The 14,475-nt window shown below is 59.8% G+C and overlaps 1 long non-coding RNA gene across 1 annotated transcript in view; it reads right to left on the bottom strand.

Moving 5' to 3' along the window:
- LOC105854074 overlaps positions 1-13,089 on the bottom strand; it is a 78,716-nt gene extending 65,627 nt beyond the window's left edge. The window contains exon 1 of the long non-coding RNA XR_001145801.1: positions 13,035-13,089. This is a non-coding gene — a long non-coding RNA (uncharacterized LOC105854074). The remainder of the gene's footprint in view (positions 1-13,034) is intronic.
- Positions 13,090-14,475: the final 1,386 nt, after the last annotated feature.

Raw genomic sequence — 14,475 nt, 5'->3', positions numbered from 1 at the left:
CGGGTCAGCACTGCGGGCCCCAGTCTGCGCTGTGGGCCCGGGTCAGCGCTGCGGGCCTGGGTCAGCGCTGCGGGCCTGGGTCAGCGCTGTGGGCCCCGGTCAGCACTGGGGGCCCCGGTCAGCGCTGGCTGCCATTTCACCCTGACATCAGGCCCGGGGGGCAGCTGTCTCTCCTAGCTCTCCCGCTGTTTCCTTTGTCGCCCAGTTTTGCTTTAAGTAAGTGCTTCATCTGGAATAATTTGGGACTTCCAGGGAAGTTGCAGGACAGTAAGCGAGTGTCCCTCGCCTTCCATGACCAGGGAGTGTTTGTCACAGCTGAAGAAGGGACATGGGGCGCTTTGTCCAGGTTTCACTGGGTTCTCCCCTAATTCCTTCTTTTTGTCCCAGGGCCCCGCCCCCCCCCCAGGGAATTTGGGCTGCGAATGTCTCTTGGCTTCTCCTGATTATCTCCCATTAACTGTTTTTGGAAAAGATAGTTATTTTCCATTAGAAAACTTCATTTTGACTTCTAGCATTATTTTTAAATGAATTAACAAATATTTAATTTCAATTTTGAAGCTGGTTAACTATCAATAAAATATAATGCATGGAACAAAAGTTCTCTGAAGTAGGACCAGAAAGTCTGAGAACCTCTGTCCTCAACCAGGGTTGGCAAGCTGTGACCTAAGGCCCCACCCGGCACGCACGGTGCTTTTGTAAATAAAACTTTATTGGCACACACCACACTGCTCACAGGTTGTCTCTGCCTAGTTTTGTGCTACAGGAACATTGCTAACATGATACAGCACAGTCTGACCCTTGCAACTTTACCATACTTAAGGCCTGGCCCTTTCCAGAAAAAATATTTGCCAAGCCAGGGCCTAGATCATAGCAAATTTGTAGCAAATGTTTGTTTCCAGTCACGCCAAGCCCTGATGAGGTTACAGGGCTTACCCTCCCCACACAGTGGGGCACCTCAGACATGTTCATCACTTTTCAAAGGCAAATCCCACCTGGAATCTCTCTTGGCCATGAAAAGGGGGGCAGCTCTGACCTGCAGCCACGGGGAGGGCCCCTGAACCCAAGCCGCTCAGGGAGAAAAGCCGGACACATGAAGCCACGCGGCTGGGCCCACTGGTGAGACGCCCGGGATGGGCACAGCCACAGAGAGAGAAAGTGGGTTCCTGGTGTTGGGGCCGGGTGAGCGGGGACGGGCTGCTGATGGGGCTGTCTTCTTAGAGTGATGGAATGTTCTGGAATTAACGAGCAGTGTGGTTGCACAACTTTGTAAATGTACTGAAACACGTTGAATTATATGCTTTAAAGGGAGAAAATTGTATGGTGTGGAATTAAAGCCCGATAATTAAGAGAATTTTTTCAACTTGAGAATGAAGAAGCGCCAGCACCCTGTGCCCTGGCCACTGAGCTATGTACTTCCTGCTTATCCCTGCTGCCGGGACCTCCCTTGCTCCCCCTCGCACACCCGGGGCCACCTCACGGCTCCCGCCAGGCCACGCACTGGGAACTGCAGGGTCATGGCACGCACAGATCAACGTGATACAAGGAAGGGGACGCTCAGAATCGCTTCCGACCCAAGCAGGCTGGAGAGGCCTTGAGTCAGGACGCGATACTTTCACGCAATTACAGTCACCAGAGAAGCACTCTCAAGGAAGTGGCCCAGCGTTGCTGGTGGGCTTCTTAGGGCCACGATGCCGGACACACTGGGGGGCTCGGGGGTGTCCTCGTGCCCTGGGCCCCCGGGCTGGCAGCTGGTGTGTAAGACCCAGTTTGTGTCTGGTCTGCACTAGGGGTGCTGTAACCTTGGTAACCTCCCCGGCTGGGCGGCAGCTAGAGAGGGGGGAGCCCCCGGGAGAGAGGACTCCAAGGTCAGCAGCTGCATCTAGACAGAAAGACCCAAACTAGGCTCCCACAAACTCGGGCCTGTCCCAGACACTCACTCCTGCAGTGACCCCTGTTGGCTCCTCCCACAACCCCCCTTATGCAGGACTGAGTTCAAAAACATCCCCCCAAGACTCATCTACCCAGAGCCTCCAAAGGTGACTTGAGTGGACGGAACTGTGTCCCCCCCAGGCCCCCCATTAAAGACCTATCCCCCAGAATCTCAACGTGCCAGCTCTTGGAGGTAGGATCTTTAATGCAGGAATTCATTGGATTAACCACTATTGCCGAAGCTGCCAGGGTGGGTCCTCGGCCGTGGGCCTGTGCGTCTGGGAAGTGCAGGAGGTGAGGGGCGGTCAGCACGCAGGCACACTCGGGAGGCCCGGAGAGGACGTGGGGGAAGCCTGTCCGCAGGCCAACGAGAGAGGCCTCAGGAGGAACCGGCCCCGCCCACACGTTGAGTTGGGGCTTCCAGGCTCCAGAGCCAGCGAGAAGAAGAACCGCCTGCTGTTTGAGCTGCCAGTCTGGGCACTGTTCCGGCAGCCTGAGACACTGACACGGCGACCTTATTTGGAAACAGGGCTGGTGCAGAGGCCATTAGTTAAAGCGGGATGAGGTCACACCGGCGTGGGCTGGGCTCCGGGGCTGTGGCTGGTCTCAGAAGGAGAGACACACAGGAGAGGCCACGGGAGGACACAAACTGGGGCGCTGTGTCACAGGCAGGGGACCCCAGGGTTGCCGGAAGCCACCAGAGGCTGCGAGAGGCAGGAAGGAAGGACCCTCTGGGGCTCGGGAGGGCGCTGCCCGGCCAGGCCTGTCTCTGCCTCCTCGCCTCCAGGAGGTGAAGGTCGACGGCTTTGAGATGCTCAGTGTGGGTGCTGTTTTTTGGCCCCCCCACGACCTGACATGCCTCATCTCGGCTCCCCACGCCCAGTTTATTGAGAAGTCAGTCTGACCCGCCCCCCCCACCGCCTTCAAACACCCCTCTGATTCCCTATGGGTCACCCTCGCTCCTCGTCCTTGCAAGCAGCCACACTGTCGCCCAGATTGCTTTATTTTTTTACGACCTCTGTGATGGGACGTAGCAGCCCAGCCTGGCTGCCATCACAGGACGTTACAGGCCAGGAGGTTGGAAGCACAGACATCTACGCCTCGCATTCCTGAGGCTGAAATCCACCATCAAATGGCCAGCGTGGTCTGTTTCTTGCCACTGGGAGACGCTGCTCCCCAGAGCGCTGGCCTCTGCCTCTGCTTATAAGGGCACTAACCCCACGGACCACCTCGTGACTTCATCTGCCCCAGCGGTGCCCAAAGGCCCCCTCCAAATGCCACCCCACGACGGCATTTCAGCGCGTGATGGCGGGGGGAAGGGAGCACACTCATTTGGTCCAAACGTGGGGAGCGATTACTGCCTCCACTGGACTCAGGCTGGGGACAGGTCTGTGGGGGGGTGGCCCCCACGGCCCCCCATGCCCAGGGCTGTGGATACACAGGACTGCAGACCTAACAGTCCCTCCCCTGTAAGTACCTTTTTTTTTTTTAAATAGCTCATAAGAGGAGCATGACTGTGGTGGAAACTTAAAGCAGAACATTTAGGATGGAAGCTTCACAGGGTCAAAACCTGAGGTGAGGTTACGGATGATTAAGTGATTAAACCGGCTATGGAGGTTTCCAGGAATCAGAGGTGGGGGCAGGGCGGATTATCAGTTACAGAAAACCAACCCACCCTGACTGGAAGGCAATAAACTCCACAGAGCAATTCCAGGGCGAGCCCCTGTCGGCCAAGGCAGACCTCACCTGAGACCCCCATGTCTGCAGGTGTCTCTTTCCCCGTCAGCCTGCCCTCCTGAAGTGCCTTGTTCCTACCTATGCGATCACCCTTTCTGTCTTTTTAAAAAATATTTATTTACGCATACAAGAACTGGGGTACAGGCCAGAGGTGGGGGTGGTGAGAGGATTCAGCAGAGACAGAGTGGGGAGCAGAGCAGGTGGATCCACTAAAATATACTGCAGAGGGGGGCAGCGGGGAGACAGGAGAGGTCTGCCGCGCCCTGTGGGTCCCTCCCTGGCTGGGGATCGGACTCGTGCTGCAGGGGCTGCGGTCAGCTTCACAGTGCTGCGCTTTAATCCCTTGTGCCACCAGGGAGGGCCCTGTCTTTCTTCTTCTTTTTTAAAGATTTATTTATTTATTTATTCATGTACCCCTGGGGTATAAGCCAGAGGTGCAGGGGCAGTGAGAGGCTTCAGCAGAGACAGAGCGGGGAGCAGAACAGGCCGACTGACCAAGTACACTTCTGAGGGGAGCAGGGGCGGGCCAGGAGAGGTCTGCCGGCCATGCGGGTCAGCTCCGGGGCGGGGATCGACCTTGCACTGAAGCGCTGCAGCCAGCTTGCAGAGCTGCGTCCCGCCCCGCTGCGCCAGCAGGGAGGCCCCTGTCTTTCTTCTTAATGAAACTGTCAAGGGCTGCTGAATAGGGATTCTGCTGAAACCATTCTCAGAGGAACCCCAAAACCTCACTCATCTAACCCCAACAACTGAACCCAGCAATCAGAGACCAGGCCTGGGAAGTGGGCACACCTGAAGAAAGACCCAGAAACCAACGGTGGCAGCTGTCCCAGGAAGGGGGGGGGGCCTTCGTCTCCACCGGGAGCCACTGAGCCTTTTTAGCCGCGGGTCCTGCTTACTGTGTGAGACACCTGTCTTTCTAGGTGTGTGGGCCACATGTAAGGTTGGGTGAGGGCGCCGGGGCCTGGCCCGGGAGCCTGATGTCCATGGGCCCCTGCAGGCTGGCATCTAGGTGTTGAACCAGAGCAAAATGGTATTTTATACCCCAAGGAAATAAAGCAGAAGTGAAACAGATATGCCCGCCAGTGTCCACAGCAGTGGGAGTCACTGAGCCGAGAGGGCAAAGTGACCACGTGTCCGTGGACAGGCGAGGGGCTGCCAGTGTGGCCCTCCACGCAATGGAAGGCCACTCCGTCTTGAAAAAGAAGGAAATTCTGAAAACCACGGCATGGCTACGCATGGTGGGCGGACGCTCAGTGAGATAAGCCAGCACAAAGGGTACGAGTGACTGCTCCTGCAGGCCTCACGAGTGACCGCTCCTGCAGGCCTCACGAGTGACCGCTCCTGCAGGCCCCACGCCTGAGCGACCCTGCCGCAGCCCGCCCCCCAGGAGTTTCTGGATCCAGAAGGGCAGGTTACCCAACCTTTCTGGATAATCCCCGGAGGGCTGCAGGCAGGGAGAGGGCATGTGGAATCGCGGCACTCACCTCCCCACCCTGCCATGGCCCTGTGTTTACTGGCCGTGGAGTCCATGGCCAAGCTGTTCCCACCCAAGAACAGGAAAACAAGCCCACGGGGGACACCCCACCGCTAACCTGGCTGAGTTGGGGCACCTTGGAAGCAGGCCCGAGCCCACGGGGACTCTGCCCACCGCCGCCAGCGGGGCTGGGCGCCCTGACCTCTGCACCTCATCCCCTAACCTGGAAACAAGGTTGACCTCGCCAGCTGACCTTTGGTGGGACTCCACCTCACTTCGGCTCCGGCCGGACGAAGCAGAGCCTGTGCCTGCAGCCTCCGCTCGTGCACACACGCTCCACCACCTGTCAGCCCCAGGGCACTGGCAGCGTCACTCAGACGTCACCTCCTCCAGGAAGGCCTCCCAGCTGGACCCCAGTGCCTGCTGTCTACTTCCAGTGGTGTGGTCATCATCAGCCTACACCACATGTCTGTGGGGGCCACCACAGCTGGCAGCCTGAGCCCCGTGCACCACGCGGGAGACCCCAGCCTGGCCCTGTCCTGGCTGCTGGCTTTGAGCGTCTTGCGGCTCAGAGGGTGCCGGGCCCCCAGAGCCGCCTCTCAAGCGGCAGGGCCATGAGTCAGCGGGGGCAGGTCAGGGAGCCCGGGAAGGAGTCACATCCCAGGGGCAAATCAGCGCAGGCTTCAGCTCTGCCGATGACTCAGCCACAGAGCTGCACGTGACCCTACCCCTTTCAGGAGATGATGACGTCCTTGGAGTTCCGTTCACTATCCCCAGCAACGCATCACCTCTGTCCGGGAGGTCAGGTGAGGATTTATCCCAGGGAGTCATCCCTCCCTCCGTCGGTCGCTCGCTGGCTCGTATCTGAGGTGCGGGACAGCCCCGGGGGAGGCTGGCCCGGCTGTGACGGGCACAGCTATGGTGGATGTGGCAATGTCACCCGCGCCCGGGCAAGTCGCCTGGCAGCTGTTTTCTCTTCTGTGAGGTGGAGAGGGTCTTCTCTAATGGGACAGGGCTGTTCGGGGTTCAGGGTGTGTGAAACGGCTAAGGGGCCAAACCCGGAGGTGGAGACTGTCCTCTCTGTCGGGGGCCAGGGTGCAAGCCGCCCTCCGCTCCGGGGCACTGTCCGGGCTGTTCTCCGCTGGAGCTCGGGGTCCCTTTTCAAGCTCATTCAGGTGGTGGGAAAAGGCATCTGCCTGGGCGGGGAGGTCCACCTTCCCGCGGGGTTGGGAGTGCCCCTGGCTCCTGGGGGCCTGGGCTGTCTGCTTGTAGCTCCTGACAGCTCTCTGGCCTCTGTGCATCTCAGTCTCTCAGTTTCTGCCCCCACCCCGCTGCGTCCCCGGCCCCCACCTTGGCATCTGAGGGTGCAGGGAGGGCACTGAGGGGTTGGGGGTTGGGTGCGAGAAGCTCTCCCCACCACAGGGCTGCAGGGCTTCACCCTGGCCGAATCCGCACCTGTGACAAACAGCACAGCAGCCTGCACACACCTGGCCCCGCACAGACTTCCGTTTTTCTATCAGTTACGTGAGAAACAACCGGGGCGGGGGGGGGGGGTGTTGGGGTGTTGGGGGAGAGTGCAGATCACACTGTATGATTTGGCAACTTCCTATGAATCTGCAATTATTTAAAAATAGAGGGTTTTTTTTCCACAATTAGGTGAAGCCTTTGGGGTATGTCTGTATGAACTGAGCCTCCCCACGTGTCTGGCCCACCCTGCCCAGACCAGCCCCTCCCCCAGAGTCCCGGCAACACCCCCGGCCGGGAGGCAGCAGCTCGAGGGCAGAAGCACCACCTGCTGGACCCAGGTTGAGGCTCAAGGCTGGCTGTCTCCACTGTGCCTTCTTCCTCTTCGTGACCACCAGGACCCTGAGAGTGCCCAAGCCCTGCCCTCTGCTGAACGGGGCTGGAGAGATACCACCCTCGCCCCCAGGAGTTCTGTGGGGAGAGGGATTTGAGGACGACATTAGTGCACCAGAACAGCTGCGGTAAAGCAGAAGGGGACTACCTGGGCGGCGAGTCCCCGCGCACAGAGGTCACAGGCGGGGAAAGGCCTGAAGAGGCTGTGCAGAGCTAACTGTCCTACTCCAGCTGACAAGACTCTGGGAAGTTCAGTCCACCCATCGCTGGCTTCTGCCAACGGTCTGGGTCAGCAGGTCAGTCTGGAAGCGGGTCCCGCCCCCGGCAGGCCTGGGATGGGAACCTGGCCGCGGCACACCAGGTGAGGCCCGGAGCAGGAGCAGCCAGACGCCGGCAGGCCTGCGTCAGCAGAGCCGGGGCCAACAGACAAGTGGGGCTCGCGCTGCCACACTGGGGTGACCTGTCGCACAGCGATCGCCAGCCGAGGCACTGAGCCGTCAGGCCAAGACACCCTGGACTTCCGTCTGCCCAGGCGCGGGGCTCCGAGGCCCTGGCCCTCCACCGGGGCCAGGCCACCCTGCCTGGCCTCCTTCCTTGCTGCCTGTCAGCCTCTGACCTTCAGAAGGACCCGGCTGCCCTCACTGCGGTGGGAGGGGCGCCCTGCCCTGCCCAGCACAGCACCCCCACCCCCGGCCCTCTCCGCCCACACGGGCCGTCTCCCTGGCACGCTCTGCACAGGCACAGGCTTCGGGGTGATGCAGCCCCACCCTGGGGAGGCCACCGAGCAGTGGCTGCCTGGCAACAGGCACGCTGCCTCGAGGCGGGTCTGGGTCCTGTCGCCTAGGCTCAGCTGCTCCAAAGGGGTGCCCTCCTAGCTGGCCTTGCCCACAAACCCCTCTGGGCCTCACTTTTCAAATTCATAAAATGGGGCGGTAATCACACGAGACGACAGCTGAGAAGCTCCTGCTGCACCCGAGCCCAGGCCCCTAAAGTGTGTGTGTTTATGGGGTGTAGTGGTGAACATGGTGATGACACAAAGTAGAGAATGGGGAAAATACTGAGTTCACCTTGGAGCAAGGATCTTGGGGAGCAGGGTCCCCCCTCAGCACTATGGGCACCTGGAACCACAGGTTGTGGGGGTGTCCTGGGCACTGCAGCATGCTGGGACACCCTCAGTTGTGATGGCCACAGATGTCCCCCAGTGTCCCCTGGGGGTACAGTCACCTCAGGTGTGACCCCCTGGATTAGGGTTCCCACTGATCCCCAGGAGGCTCTGCATTCTACCATCACCTGACTTCCTACGGTTCTGGGGTCCTGCATTAGTTAGGCCAGGGGAGGTGACCCCCGAATGCTGGGGGACCCCTGGTTATACCTTCTGCACAGCAGGATTTACTGCACTGTGCAGCGTGAGGGGCGACTCAGCTGTTCCCACAGCTAATGCAAGGCTCCCCCGCACTGCCGGCATCAGAACCGAGTCCTGGGGAGGGTCGTCCGGGGCCGGTGGGACACTAAGCAGCCACCCTGGCCTCTGCCAGGAGCGACCCCAGCTGTGACAGCCACAGATGTCCCCAGGCAACACAGTGTGCCCTGGAGACAGGTGGAGCCTGGGGTGGGCGAGTGCGCGGCGGCCAGGCCCTGGAAAGCAGCCCGCGAGCCCGCTCCCGGTGGGGGCTGCAGGGAGGGTGGGGCGTCGCGGACCCAGAGGGTGCTGTAGTCACGCGTGTGCCGTGTGTGCTTTCTGGGGGGAGGCAGCAGAAGACTGACCTTCTGTGAGCAGAACAGTTAAGGCTGTGGCTGTATATTTTGGCAGTTCTTTCAGGAGAACAACTTGTCCAGGGAAAGAACTGATAATAATGTGAATTTCAACATGCCCAGGGCAGATTTAAAGCGAGTGACCAACCAGGGAAAAAGAAACTCACTGTGCTTCGCACGCTGGGGTTGGAGTTTGCCCCACCCAAGCCCCCACACAAGAGCCACCCTCTGGGGATAAAGGCCTGGGCATGGCGATGGCAGGAATGCGCGGAGCTCCCAGGACAACGAGGAGCCAGAGGAGCGAAAACGCACTGAGCTTGGAGGCTGAATGCCAGGAGCAAGGAGGCCGAGAAATGCCGGCCCCTCCCCTCTGCCCCCACTCTCTTGGGGGCCGCTGTCAGCACTGTGGTGTGCTGAGCATCGCCCCTGACTGCAGTGAGGAGCCCCCTCGGCAGGGTGACAGCTCAGAGGCCCCCAGACATGGCCCAGGCCCCCTGAGGACAGACTTCCCCTCGAGAGTCACTTGTAGCCCAGTAATGCAAAGTGGGGTTCCGCTGTGCTCCGTTCCAGGGCTCCGAGCTGCCAGATTGGAAGGTGCGTTCAGCCCAGGGGCAATGTCGGGTCCGAGGAAGGTGACCCGGGAGAGGCGCTCAGCTGACCCCCAGGTGAAAGGGCTGGGGCTGGGCGAGAGGCATCCCCAGGAAGCCCTTCCACCGCAGTTTTCCGGGCGCTGGCGAGCCACTCCACAGGGCCGGGTAACCTGAGGAATTCCCAGCCCTGGAGCTCCGCCCCCAGAGCACCCCCACACCGGAAGCTCCACACCGTGTACACGGTCGGTCCTCGAGTCCGAGTCCGCATCGGAGGAGGCAGAGCAGAAAGGAGGCAGCGGGCATCTGCTCTGATGCTCCACACCCAGAGGCCTGAGGGGCTCTAAGGGCGGGCGCCTGCCGTTCAGGTTGGCCCCGGAGGGGCTGACCTGGGGGCCACCCAGTCGTGGCTCCAGGGATGGGCCTCTCCCCCAGAAACGAGACCCTGGCTTGGGGGTGGGGGTGGTGCACAGCCTGGGTCCCACCCCATTCTCGTTCGCTTCCCTGGTGCAGCCTCTGCTCTGGCCTCTGGGTCATGCCAGATCCACGGAGGGTTTGGGAGGCAGGGGCACCCCAGTCTCCCGAGATCATAGAGTGCATGCTTGCTTTCTGCCTCCCTTCTACCCCTGCTGACTGGCAGATGCTGGTTTCAAGCCCAGAGGCTCTGGGTTTGCAAGGAGGAGGCTGAGGGTTCCTTGGGTGGCTTGGTGCTGAACTGGACACCCCAGGAAGGGAGACAGGTTGCTCACAGGGCTCCAAGGAGGGTGACAGCCAGGTTGAAGACCCCGGCATGCCCACCTGCACCTATGCACCAACCAGCATCTCCACCCCAGCCCCCACTCCGTCCTGTTACGGCTGGGCACCGCTGGACAGCCCCGTGGACCTTTGCTGCCCCCTAGTGGTTGTCGTCGAGAACAGCAGCATTCTGACAAGTGTCTCCAACACCCCAGAAGCAAATGCCTGCAAACACCCAACTCCTGGGTCATCTTTAGCTCCAAGTCTGCAGAAATTCATAGCAACTCTGGCGTTTGGAGATCCAGACCCCTAGTTCTGCTGTCAAGGTGGGTGGGCCTGGCTCGGAGATACACCAGCTCTCCGGAGAGATGGCCACACAGCAGTGGGAGATCTGGCCACGGTCTCAGCCTTCATCCCCTCAGGTCTGGAGAAGGTGAGTGCCAAAGCACCCGTGTATGGTGGGGGAGCCATGTGTGAGCACTTCTGCAGCCAGCTAACTCGGCGCCCAGCACAGTATGTGTGCAACGAGTGACCATTAACTAAAAGATGGTCAGAAGGCCTGTCACTACCCACTTAGGGCATCCCTACCGGAGAGACAAGGTTCCTTGGTAACAGAGAAGCTGCAAGGCCCTCGAGGTGCCAGCCCGAATAAATGTGCCCCTCTTAACTGGGCCCCACCCGGCCTGTGACATCAGGCCCAGGTTCCGTGGAGGACCACTCTGGGTGCAGTGGGGTGTTACGCAGACCCCTGGCCCACTCCATGCTAGCAGCACCCCCATGACAGTCCTGAATGTCCCCACACAGGGACACCAGACGCATTCCCAGCTGAGACCCACTGACACAGGTAAATTTCACATGGAGCAAAGATTGAAGTGAAAAACGTCCCATCTGAACAACTGGTGAATTGCTCTTTCTAGTCTTGAGGCTTGGAAGAATGTCCTCAAAGCCCAGAGGAGCACAGGAAAGGTCCTCAAAGCCACGGGGGCACAGGAAGGTGGAAATTCTCCACTGCTGGGAAGAACAGTCACAGCGATGTGGCGGGTACAGGCAGTGTGTGAGAAATGCAGAGACAGAGAAAGTCCCAGTGAGAGAGGACCCCAAGCCCCAAGGCCCGAAAAGAACACAGCCGGGCAGCTCCCCAGAAGAGCCTCCCGAGACAACGCAGACACCCCGGCGGCTGAACAGCCCCAGAAACGCCGGCGTGTAGGTCGGCAAAGACAAAAACCAGCCTGGAGGGTGTGGAAATGACCTGGAGGGGGATGGTGCAGTCTGGAAGCCATGAGACTGGAGGTCACACATGCTCATGAGAACACCCCGATTTAAATCACTGCCCCCACAAACCTATACAGGAATTCACCCCCCGGGATGACCACCCCGGGCGAAAAGAGTTTGCACCAGGTGGTCATCCCGCCGCACAGCAAGCGAACCAAGGAAACAAAGGGAAAAAGAAAGTCAGCACCCACAAAGCCCCCAGTGGGGGACCCGCCACACCAATGCAAGTCACTTCTGAAGGGAGTTGTAATCCCCCTCTGAGTGGGACGTCTTTCAAGTGCTAGGACGTGCAGGTCATGGACGTGCAGGCTTACTGACAAGCGGAGACTCACGGAGCCACAGGACACTGAAGAAAACCTCGCTTCCCTGTCATGGCGTGAGCGGAGTTCACAGAGCACCAGCCGCTCGCTGGGCGCTGGGGCGTCGCTAGGCTGGGGGGCGGAGCCATGGCCGCTCCGCGCTGGGGCGTCCTAGGCTGGGTGGGCGGTGGCCCCGCCGCTGCCTGGTCTGTGTCTACAGTTTTGTCTGTGTCTACAGTTTTTTTCTAGAAAGTCAGCCTGAGGTGGACACCCAAGGACTTGTGCACACACACCCCTGCTGCAGCCCTCCCACCTGCAGCCGGTTCGCAGACTCCCTGCAGATCAGCAACTTGGGGAACAGAATCAACCTCAACCTGGTTTGGGAGGTGAACGGCCCAGGGCTCCCATCTCAGCTTTTGGCCACTTATCCTCGGGATAGTCGCGCTCTCGAATTTACCTAAGCCAGGTGTTCTTTGACTATGTGGAACCACACTTTACCTGTGCTGTGCACACCTCAAGGAGCCTTTCGGCTAGTTCACCCAGGGGGTGAGCCCTGTATGAGGCGGCTAGAGATGCTTCCTGGGGTGATCACAGCCACTCCCCACGCTGCCCCAGTCTCTGTCCAGCACAAGCCACCTACAAACCTGCTTGCGCTAGAAATTTCACCTGCATGGAATCGTGCGGTGGTGTTTCTGGGGTCGACACAGAAAACGTTCGAAGGGGTTAACTTTTTTCTTTTATACCCACATACTGGATGCAAAGCTCCAACATTGTAAAGACATCGACACTCCCTCCAAGGTATTGTAAATGAAATATAGTCCTAAACAAATTTCCACCAAGAAAAAAATGCAGCAGAGGTTACCTGTTATTTTTGTTATCTGTTCCTTCCTCCCCCATTATAAAGGGCCCTGAAAAGCCCATTGGGAATAAGACAGAGCTAAACAGACAGTCAAGAGTTAAGAGGTCGACATCTTATTACAAAAGAATCTTCCTGGGATCACTGCAGTCGCTCGGTCCGCCAGGGTGAGTGACAGATGGCCTTTACTTACCACATCCAGCCACTGAGCTACTGACTGTGGCCGTCCACGAGAAGGGGACAGGCGAGAAGGACCCATGAGGTCTCCTTAGGGCGGCTCTTGAGCTGCAAAGCTGAACGGCCCACGATGCACTTGGCCGTATTAGCCTCCCCTGCTGAGGGGATCTGAAGGCCCCTCACCCCCTGCACTCTGGGCGGACAGGACCCACCCGAGAAAGGGGCAGGGCTGGGAGGCGAGCCGTGTCCAGGGGGCAGGGCGTGTGCAGGGCGGCAGGCCACCTCTCACCTCCGCCTCGGAGGGACCGACGCCAGGGCGAGCTTTATGCGAGGCCAGAGGAAAGCGTGGCACCACTCACCTGCTCCCAGGCTCTGCTGTCCTCCACTCCAAGCCAGGAACCGACGTCTGCTTCCTGGAAGGAAAACGTGGCACTTTACTTCCAAGAGCGAGAGTTGGTGGGCAGCTGCAATGAGCAGTCACGCTTGCGGGCAGACGGCCAGCGAAGCATTTCGGGGCCCTGACTTTGGCTCCCCTGCCCGACTCTGGGGACAGCGCAGGCCGGACAGTTCACGAGCGGGGGTGCAGTTTGAGAAGCTGTTAGCCGAAACGGCCGTTCCAGATGAATGTTATCCCTCCCAAGGTGACCTGGGTAAACACCCGTCCCTAATGCATGCCCCTACTAAGTTCCCACGTGTCCAGAATCTGCATCAGAAGAGGTCCGGGGCTTCTGCGCCCTGTTCCAGTTGGTAAAAGGTGCAGGCTCACGGTCCCCCGGGAGGGAGGGAAAGGCTGAGCCAGCCTGCCACCAGGTGTCCCCCGTGCCGAGGAGACGGGGCCCCGAGTGCACCCTGGATAGGCAGAAAGGAGGCGTCTGGGGAAAGCCGGTGAAGCTGAGTAAGGCCAGCTGACAAAAGGCCCCGTCCACTGCTGGTTCTCACAAGCCCAGCATGTTCGCCCAATGGTTTCAGTCTTTGAAACTCGTCTGAATATCTACAATTACTCTGCAATGGTTTGTTTTAAAAATAACTCCGTAACGACAAAACGAAACAAAAAAGTAAATGCAGGTCCCTGTCTTCAAATTCGGGTTCTTTGTCAGTGAGGGCAGACGGAGAACTGAAATCCCGTGTGGCCTGCAGGGGGCGCTGCTGCGCCAGGGGTGCTCCAAGCCCCTTTGGGGCTCTGCAGCTGCTAGGCAGGAAACCAGCAGGGCCTGCAGTGTCAGCGGCACCCCCCCCCCCAGGAGCTGGGGGGGGGCCCTGCACACCAGGGAGGCAGCCACGAGAGGAGCGCGCAGGCGCTCGGTGCCCGTGGCCCTAGAGGCCGGCACCTGCCCTGCAGGGGCCACCTCTGCTCACGCTCCTCAGCCTCCAACCGGACTCCTAAGAAGAGGCAAAAGCAGTACAGAGGGGTCCTGGGGCCGCCTCACTGCTCCCCCGTGGCGGCACCTGACATGACTGGGGCGCATTACCCACCCGCAACCGGTGTCTGATAAACTGGGCGTCAACTTTTAGGCACGACAGAAATGCCACACAGCTCCGTGCCACGCAAGACCCCACTGGAAGAGCGTCACTCGGAGTGTACAGCACCCCCATGAAGTCCTGCGACCACAGCCGTCACCCCTAAAGGTAGCCCCCCACCAGCAGCCTCCCACCCCCTCCCCGGCTCCTGGCCCGGCTCCCCCTCCCCGGACGTTCCTGAGCCCCGCGGCCTCGTGTGTCTGGCGTCTCTCCTGAGCCCGTGTTCAGGCCCCTCCCGGGGTGGCAAATGTCAGCGCTGCCCCCCTTTTCGTGGCCAAGCGA

Source organism: Condylura cristata, unplaced genomic scaffold, assembly GCF_000260355.1.
Source record: "Condylura cristata isolate star-nosed mole 26May11 unplaced genomic scaffold, ConCri1.0 scaffold00025, whole genome shotgun sequence".
Taxonomy (NCBI): Eukaryota; Metazoa; Chordata; class Mammalia; order Eulipotyphla; family Talpidae; genus Condylura; species Condylura cristata.
This window is presented reverse-complemented; position numbering and strand designations above follow the sequence as displayed.